Source organism: Panulirus ornatus, chromosome 19 (genome assembly GCF_036320965.1).
Source record: "Panulirus ornatus isolate Po-2019 chromosome 19, ASM3632096v1, whole genome shotgun sequence".
Taxonomy (NCBI): Eukaryota; Metazoa; Arthropoda; class Malacostraca; order Decapoda; family Palinuridae; genus Panulirus; species Panulirus ornatus.
Window position 1 is genome coordinate 69,228,935 of NC_092242.1, and position 9,585 is coordinate 69,238,519.

The following is a 9,585-nucleotide window of genomic DNA, read 5'->3' on the forward strand; positions in this document are numbered from 1 at the left end:
GAAAAAAATGGTGGAAGGTACAGCTTTGAAACAGTGTAGGTTTTACTAAAGTGTGAGTGTGACTCTCAAGACAAACACATCTCCCACCTTGAGATCTTCCTCACCCAGGCTTCCATCTTACACTCGCACACACACACACACACACACACACACACACACACACACACACACACACACACACACACACACACACACACATCCTCCGTCTGGCACCAACGATGGCAGTCTCATAAGATGCATCCTGTTCAGATATTCTCGACTCCTCCAAACACACACACACACAGTTTCCTTTCACTTAGTACCGTTAGAGCTTCACTTTAGACCCGAGAGTGAACTGCTCTTTCTCACGCACCTGTTCGTATAATATCGTACTCCAAGGAGACTTTAATTGTACTGAAACTGCAACTATGCCGAGTATTCTAGACGGATGCTAAAAGAAAATGCTTACTGTTGACAAGAAGTGATAGTGCGAGTGGCGTGCCGGAGTACCCAACAGTGGGCAAGTTGTGTCTAGGGTCGGCACCTGCACAACCCCAGCGGCTCACCACTCAATAAACAAGGTGGGAAGTGGGTAAATGTCTGGTGGCTTAAGTTAGGAGCACTCCAGCCCTGGCTGCCCGACCAGATCCAAAAGCTACGTCTGTATACTGAATCTATCTCCCACAGACAGCAGTCCGCTGCTACACCCAGATGTATAATGAATGCTTATTTGTCTCCAGAAACAATATTCAAAGGGTCTGTTGTTTTGTTAACTCCTCTCTAGGACATCCACCAACTCACAGCCTGTTATGGTTGACAGGGAAGACCTCGTAATGAAAACTTAAAACATTCTTAAAAAAAAATGAATCCCACAGATATAAAAGTAGCTTAGGCAACCTTTCTTATTTGACCTCTGACCTTTGATCGCCTCCTCCTCATACATCCTTATCATACCTCGAACATCTTAATCTTTTCTCAGTGAGTTACAGCTCGTCCCTTCCAGCAGGTCCTTCCGCTCTCCTGCACCGCTCCTCTCTACAACCCACGCCTCCGTCCCTCATACTGTCCCTCTCCTCAACATTAAGAATAGAAGAAGAACAAAAGTCTTTAGCCTAATCATGTCATCCTCATTCAATTACCCTCATGTTATGCTTGACTTGTTAAGGCAGAGAAGTTAAGATTACCCTTCAGAAGGAGCCTTAACTTCCCTGGGCATTGTTACGCACTATCCGGCACGGCCAGGGTTCAGGGGTCACCTCAATCATCTGCTAAACTCGTCTTCCCTCGCCGTCAACCTCCACCGCGGGATCATCGTCTTGCAGGCACCTCACAAGCCAACACTGACAGTTCCAGCCGACAGTCCAGGATTCGCCCTCTTCGATTTTGTAATCTAAAGTTATCCCGGAGAAAAGTCCTACAAGGCGCCGTTAAAACCTCACTTAAAGAGAATTTTTCTTCCATATTCAGTCGTCCTCACAGTTCAATGATGGTTCACCTCATCTCTCTCTCTCTCTCTCTCTCTCTCTCTCTCTCTCTCTCTCTCTCTCTCTCTCTCTCTCTCTCTCTCTCTCTTTCTCTCTCTCACACACATACAAACACACACACACACTATCACCTTGATCTCACGTGACCACCTTCCTACCGTTTGCCTTTCCTTACTCTGTATTCACCCGTCTAGGTCATATACACATTGTCACTTCCCTCTAACTCAACTTTCTCGTACGTGTGTGCTTTCGTTTCCCCATTATTCATCTCCCCTTATCAATCAATCCCTTCCCAAACTCGAGCCTTCCTCGTATACCTTCACTTGACACTCAAGTGAACTCGACCCCCAAACCCTCGAGGAATTAGTCTTACATGCCATCACTCCACAAGACTCTCACCGGTATGACTGACCCAGTTTTCTCTTCCATACAATGAACTATGCAACTAGGCAAATCTATATGGGAGACAGACAGACAGAAAGAGAGAAAGAAAGACAGATGAACTCACTGCACTACGAACCAACATCATGATATGAATTTGTCCTATTTTCCTTTGTTTCCTGAATGATGCTTCTCATTTATAAAATTCAGATCCTTCTATACATTCTTCTCGATAGAATCAGCCCTATTTCTTCATGGAATGTAACTGGCGAAAGACAGAAAAACGGTGACGAATTTTCGAAAGAATGCGTCTTACTGTGTTTGGGCTGTGACGAGACTGTTTTGATTTTCGAGATATGCATCCACGCTAAGGCTACACAAGTCCAATCTTAGAGTATTATATATAATATATATATATAGATAGATAGATAGGTAAACAGTAAGAGAGATGAATAGATCGACAGATACATGCTTTTTTACATCTATCTTCTGCCGCTCTAGCAAGGGTGCGTCAAGAGCGAACGAAAACGCGAATGCACTCATCACTTCCACTTCGGCATATCAGAGAAGTCTAGGAAGAAGTAAATCCTGTTTTCCTTAATGTTAATTACATTTCCTTGTGACCTGTTAGAGTGCTGACGGATGGAAAAGAAAACGTAATGGATGAGCAGAAAAAAAGCAAAAAAAGAATGAGTGAACACGGCACGTACGGAGGTACAGTACAAAGAGAACGTCACTACTCAATTTTCCGGGAAAAGTTCGCTTTTTCGTTTCTACAACTTGTTTCAAGTAAAAGTATGAATCGTCTATTATAGTTTGGTGGAGATATATTTTCAAAACGCTCTACAGGTTCCGAATCCTCCCTATAGCCGTGAGGAGCCTCAGAGGATTCATATCCTTGCATCTAAAGAGACCGAGTTAGTCAGTGCGCTACACGTACGACTCAACAGCAAAATGACGAGATTATTATCACCAGCTTTTTACAGCCTAACCTAGAGAGCGTCACTGGGGGTTATGAAGAAAAAACTTGCATACAGAGCAGGTTTAAGGAAATGGCTTGTCACATAGTTATAATAGGCTTTTGCTCTGTTCTGTGGTTAGTCGCGAGGCTTCGCCTTGGTTATGTCGCATGTTTGCAAGGAGTGTTACCAGTAAAGGCCTCCTTGTATCCTAATACATACAATGACCAAAAAAAAAAAGCTTTCTCTGATTATCATCTGCATTATGAATCTAATTATTTATATATATATATATATATATATATATATATATATATATATATATATATATATTTATATATATATTTTCTTTTTTTTTTTTATTATACTTTGTCGCTGTCTCCCGCGTTTGCGAGGTAGCGCAAGGAAACAGACGAAAGAAATGGCCCAACCCCCCCCCATACACATGTATATACATACGTCCACACACGCAAATATACATACCTACACAGCTTTCCATGGTTTACCCGGACGCTTCACATGCCTTGATTCAATCCACTGACAGCACGTCAACCCCGGTATACCACATCGCTCCAATTCACTCTATTCCTTGCCCTCCTTTCACCCTCCTGCATGTTCAGGCCCCGATCACACAAAATCTTTTTCACTCCATCTTTCCACCTCCAATTTGGTCTCCCTCTTCTCCTTGTTCCCTCCACCTCCGACACATATATCCTCTTGGTCAATCTTTCCTCACTCATCCTCTCCATGTGCCCAAACCACTTCAAAACACCCTCTTCTGCTCTCTCAACCACGCTCTTTTTATTTCCACACATCTCTCTTACCCTTACGTTACTCACTCGATCAAACCACCCCACACCACACACCACATATATCGTACAAGGCATAGCGTTCACACACACTGCTGTGTCCAGGAATATCTAGTTGGTCTACAGAGGAGACCCTAATGATTAAAAAAAAAAAAGGTAGAGTTCTCATTCATGCAACGTACCGATGATCGAACACAATATGGCAACTCCTTACTAGGCGAACGAGCATTCCTCCTTTTGTGTGTTGCCTATGGCAGATAATCGTTGCTTAGAATTATACTATGCGAGTAGAGCCAATAAGAAATCTTACAGCGGAGGAAAGTCTCCTACAATACACCACACACATAATATTCGTTTCCCTTTCTTATTTATTTTTTTTCGCGCAGTATTTGTCAACGATCGAATGAGAGGTGAGGCCTCAGACTACTGTAACTTGCCCAGGGACAATCCTCACATGATTTTCCTTTAAATCATCTACTCAACAGAGTACAGAATTAAGTAATTTCCTGTTATCATTTTATTTTTCCGTCCCATAATTCCACAATATCCCCTAATGCTTTAGATCCTCTCGTCTCTAGTCGGACAGCAACAAAAAGATGAAAAACGCTGTCAAGATCTGAATTACATACTTCCATACTCAAATAAATGTGATGTCACAAAACGTTGGGATAAACTTAATCTAATCCAGGAAGGAATATTACGAGATGATCTTTTAGTCCGCCGAGGTGTAAGAAACATCTCCTAACTGGAACCATAACATCATGTGTATTTATTCCAGTGACACAAGCTCGAACGCCAGACCACAAGTGGGCGTCACGCCACGGCAGGAGGCGAGAGACACACGTCACTGGTGGAGCCACACACCATCAGCATAACACGAGACACAGTCGTCCGTCCCCTGGTGTTGCCGCCTGACACCCCACATTCAATTTTAATCACCAAGTACCCTCCCAGCAGCTGTTGCACTTTACGTCCGATGGTGATAAGCTCTTACAGCAATATTCAACAGCGTTCGTACCATCAATTATAAATTCTTTAGCCCAAGTAATATTTCTACTGGGGTTCTGAGGTCACTGTACATGCGTGACACACAGAGCAAGTGGTAGTGCAGGAAGGATGTGTCATACTAAGCTTTATGGCACTCGGCCTACCGTGCCCTTGAAAGGTTACAGAGTCAAGTTGGGAACTGGGTTAATAGCGGCTGTGGCTTACCAGTACCATGTAACTTTATGACTCTGGAAACATTCTTACCTGAATATAACATGCGCAAAGTCACATAAGGCGACCTTCAAGAAAATCCTCACCATATTTCCTGTACGAAAACACCTCAGGCGTCATCCATGAGATAACCCTCTGACGTGACCCGTTACCTCCCGCAGCACAGCATCCCTTTGACCTTACCAACCTATCTGAAGATATGACCCGTCAAGCAGCCGTGACGTGTGCGTGTGTCATACAATCTATATCTATAAAGACTTTTGAACGTGTTTGTTTATACCAGCCCCTGTGTTATGGATTGGCCATGACAAAAACGCACCCTTGACAAGCTTGATCGTATACAAATATAGATGAATATGAGGAATTGTACACATGTCTACTGAAGACAAATAAATTCAGACAACTTAGTATATCTATGAGTAAGACTAAAAACGCGGGCTGAGGACCCACATGAATTCAGTACATGGACACAAATTACTGGCTAGATCAGTACCCATAAAAAATGGAGAATAGAGAGATAACACGGGTTATGTTACAGGGTTGGGCTGGGGGGCCCATGGCTATTCTGACCTTAAGATAAAGGTGACCTGTAGAATACAGCCATTACGATAGCCAAGAGCTACGCCATAAACAAGTTAGTCATTAGGACGGTCATGACCTGAATGACAGACATGATAGCCATTTACGACCAGCATGACCCGCACCAGGCATGAAAAAAATCAAGATAAGCACGACCAGAATGACAGATGATAAATGTTAAGATAAAACCATGACCTGCACCATAGACACGATAACCACTAAGATATTTGTGTTCCCCACGCGAACATTATTCCACATGATGACCTCAATCCGTAGGAGACGAGTCGTTACGCAGCACGAAGCAGTACGTGACCAAGGCGACGCCAGTGACCTGAGGACAGATGTGGCCGCGTGAGTGTGTTGGATCCTAGCGGTGGCGGCTCAGGCGTGACGTGGTGAGAGGCGAGCGCCTTAGGGCAGGACGAAGCAGCAGCAGCAGCAGCAGGGGCTGTTGGCGTCATCCCGGTTGCCGCTGATGGCCACAGGATGAGTCGCAGGAGTGTAAACATCCCTCAGTGGGGGACGCGACACCTCCATCTCTCCTATGTATATATTTTTTAAAGGTTTAGAAATATTTCTCAAAAAAGTGCATATATACTTTTTCCTCCAAACTCCAAATTCTAACACCATTAGAAATGTATGACTGTGTTTACTGAACCTGTGACAGGCGCTTGTTATGTAGCTGGTAAGGAATATCTAATTTCATATTCCCCCTACTCTAGTATATCTCGAGTTCTTTCCGTCTGATTTTCCCTTCCGCTACCTTCCAGGAAATCCCATCATACTTTCCTCGTGTTCCTCAGTCTTCCCAAGGGTTCTGTCATACCCTTGAGGCTCCTGTTCCGTTCACTGAACTTCTACCATACCGTCTTAGGGTCGCAACGCCTTCCATGAAATACCATATCCCTTAAGGTTCTGACACATTCCCTATAGTCTTACCAGAGCTGCTAAGTTTCCTAACCGCTTCTTTTAACTTTCTACCATGCCCTCTTAGGTTCCTTACGCCTTTCCTGGACACCTGCTACACAACCATAACTACACCCCATCCTCTCCCTCTTCCGACAATCGTCTCATTCTTCCTACTTCTTACTTCCTTACTCTACGGCCCTTAAGATTATGTCACCTTCCTAACCCCCTTTCGCTTTTCATCCCCTTATTCTTCCTCCCTCCATCTAAATCTTCTCTATCATCCCCCTCTCTTCTATTGTATCTTACCTGCCCAGTCCTCCCATCTCCATGATTCCTTCCACTCTTCCTAAATCATCTTTCTTATCTGTTTTCGTAAAGAAACCATTAATTCTCCTGATCTCTAGATGAATGAAATCTCCTTTACCTCATTCCTAAAATCTGGTCACATCCTCAAACCATTAGTAGTACCTACAGGCAGTCATCTTCAGCTCGAAATATACACCTTAAGACCACGAAGAACTCTCCCAGAGACAAAATGAACTTGGCCCACATCACATCACTAAAATCTGTACACCATACACCCTCAACACACTGTGCTGCATCCAGCAAATTGGATTAGAACCACATAAACATGGTGCTCACTTCACAAGTTAGTCTCCTCCACTCCCACGAGCTCTGCTATTTTCGCTTCGGATTTGTATTTGGCCGAATTTGTATGTGTGTGTGTGTGTGTGTGTGTGTGTGTGTGTGTGTGTGTGTGTGTGTGTGTTTACGTGTGTGCATATGAGAGGAGAGTTCTGTATTAACTGGACCCCATTTTAACCGCTCTTTCCTGTCTAGCGTATTCCTTAACTTTTCACCATTCCCAGCATTTACGCCTTCATTTAGCTTGGTCCATTCCTCCACTATTCTATCACGACATGAATGCATCTACCACATCTTTATCGAGCTTTCTCTTGTTTAGTTTCTCGTCGCGTCCTCCACATCATCGATTCTTTCCCATGTCAGAGAACTGCTCATTACCACACTGACTGTGGGTGGAACTAGAGAGCTATAATAATATCTACCGTCTCTCTCTCTCTCTCTCTACTCTGACCTGAGGATGTGTGTGACTGAAGTCCTCTCCCTGTAGCTTAACCCTTACTTCAGGCACCTCCTCTGCCGCCCCTCATTACACACACGTGTTGAAAATCTCTGCCTCTCCCGAAAGTGGACGGAGTGACCGACGTGGTGATCCATACTATAATTCTGGTAACTGTATATGCCGTAAAGGTCAGATCCTCACTATGTACTTAAAAGCGAGTTTTACATTAAATTCTACATAGTTTGCCTCCCTTAAAGCTGTCCTAATGTGGTTTTCTTGGGACAGGCTATTACAATATGCGACCTTATGTCTCTCTCAGTCGACCTTTCCTTACTTTATGCAAAAATGACGATGTATTTAGTCGAGATGAATTTCATGAACCGTGTATCGAAGCAATGCTGGTGCCCTCTTAAGACTCTTTCCAAGTTGCCGCAATCTTGAATAAACCTTCCTTTTCTTAAACGAGTTCGCCATCATCCGCAGACATACACAGAAATGATTCAGGTCCTTCTGGCTAGTCATTCACGGTGATCAAGAGTAGCGCGGCCCTTAGACCGCATGACGTTAGCGGCCACTTAACCCAATTTACCTTTTAGGGAATTTCAACTCGGTGTTAAAAAAGGGAGCACCTCTGATATTTGCCTTCTATTTCCTTCCGTTTAAAATTCCTGATCCACCGAAGACAGGAGTCATCATGCCTAGATACCCGTTTTCTGTTTGCCAGCCTCTAAAGCGGGAGAAATGTACAGTCGAAGACCTTTCGATAGTTCAACAAGACGTAGTTCACCAAATTACGCTTCTTAAGGTTAGTGCATACTCTTGCATACTCTACCGGGCCATACAGGGCCTCTACCCTAAAAACCCAGCTGTCATTAAGTAGTTTCTCTGTGCCAGTTTCCATTCATTGCCTTCATGATTTATATTTTCCAGCAGCTTACTGATGGTGGTGAGCAAAGTTATCACTCGGAGTTTAGCACTACCTTGCTGTCAGCCTGGTGGCCACGACCAATCTCAGTCATCTATGTGGCTATGACCAACCACAGTCGTGCCTGGCTACCGTCCACTGTCAGCGTCAGGAACGACGCTGATCATAATCCTTCCAGCAGTCAATCAAAGTCAACCCCGCGCCCACTAATCACGGTCAGCAATGTGCCACCCACACACGTCAGCCAAATGAGAGCTTATCACAGTCAGCTTTATGATCATCAATGACAACTTCCTAACCAACAGTAACAGTCAGCCTTTTGGCTATATCTATATGTATCTATCTATGTCTATATATATATATATATATATATATATATATATATATATATATATATATATATATATATATATATCCTTCTTTCTTTCAAACTATTCGCCATTTCCCGCATTAGCGAGGTAGCGTTAAGAACAGAGGACTGGGCCTTTGAGGGAATACCCTCACCTGGCCCAATTCTCTGTTCCTTCTTTTGGAAAATTAAAAAAAAACGAGAGGGGAGGATTTCCAGCCCCCCCGCTCCCTCCCCTTTTAGTCGCCTTCTACGACACGCAGGGAATACGTGGGAAGTATTCTTTCTTCCCTATCCCCAGGATATATATATATATATATATATATATATATATATATATATATATATATATATATATATATATATATAAAGAACATCCTTAGACAAATTGTTCCATAGCGGTACCAGGTACAACCGAAACACACCATCCACGTCAAGGTAACTCAGCCAGCTGCCAATTAATGCAACCAATTTCTCTTGGAGGGTATCATACTCCCGTAGCGACACCCTGAGGCCTCCTCCCTCTCACTCCTACACAAACATTGAAGAGCGTGACTCTGAGCAACCTGACACCGGTCCGTCTGGTCGCCCTCATACCTCCTTCTGCTTGCTCACTACACCGATTATTTATCTTAAATTTCTCTTTCATCTTATGATAATGCTTATATCATGGGATATCCTTTTTATATTTTACTATAAATCAGCGTTTACGTATCCAGTTACTATATCTTTTTTCATATTCTTGCTCAAGTTTATCCTGGGTAAGTAGTTTAATTTAGGCAAGTGTTTGTTTTGGATTTGCGGCTGCAGAGCCTCACAGGAGGAATCAGACAAGCGACGTTATTCACGCATGCGAGCGAAAGACACACACGGCAAAGGTCATACTAGCTATTACACGCAATCAAGCAC

At 43.5% G+C, this 9,585-nt stretch overlaps 1 protein-coding gene across 1 annotated transcript in view; it reads right to left on the reverse strand.

Moving 5' to 3' along the window:
* Positions 1–9,585, reverse strand: part of LOC139755658 (uncharacterized) — a 159,841-nt gene that overhangs the window by 149,140 nt on the left and 1,116 nt on the right. The gene's annotated exons all lie outside the window — the stretch shown is intronic.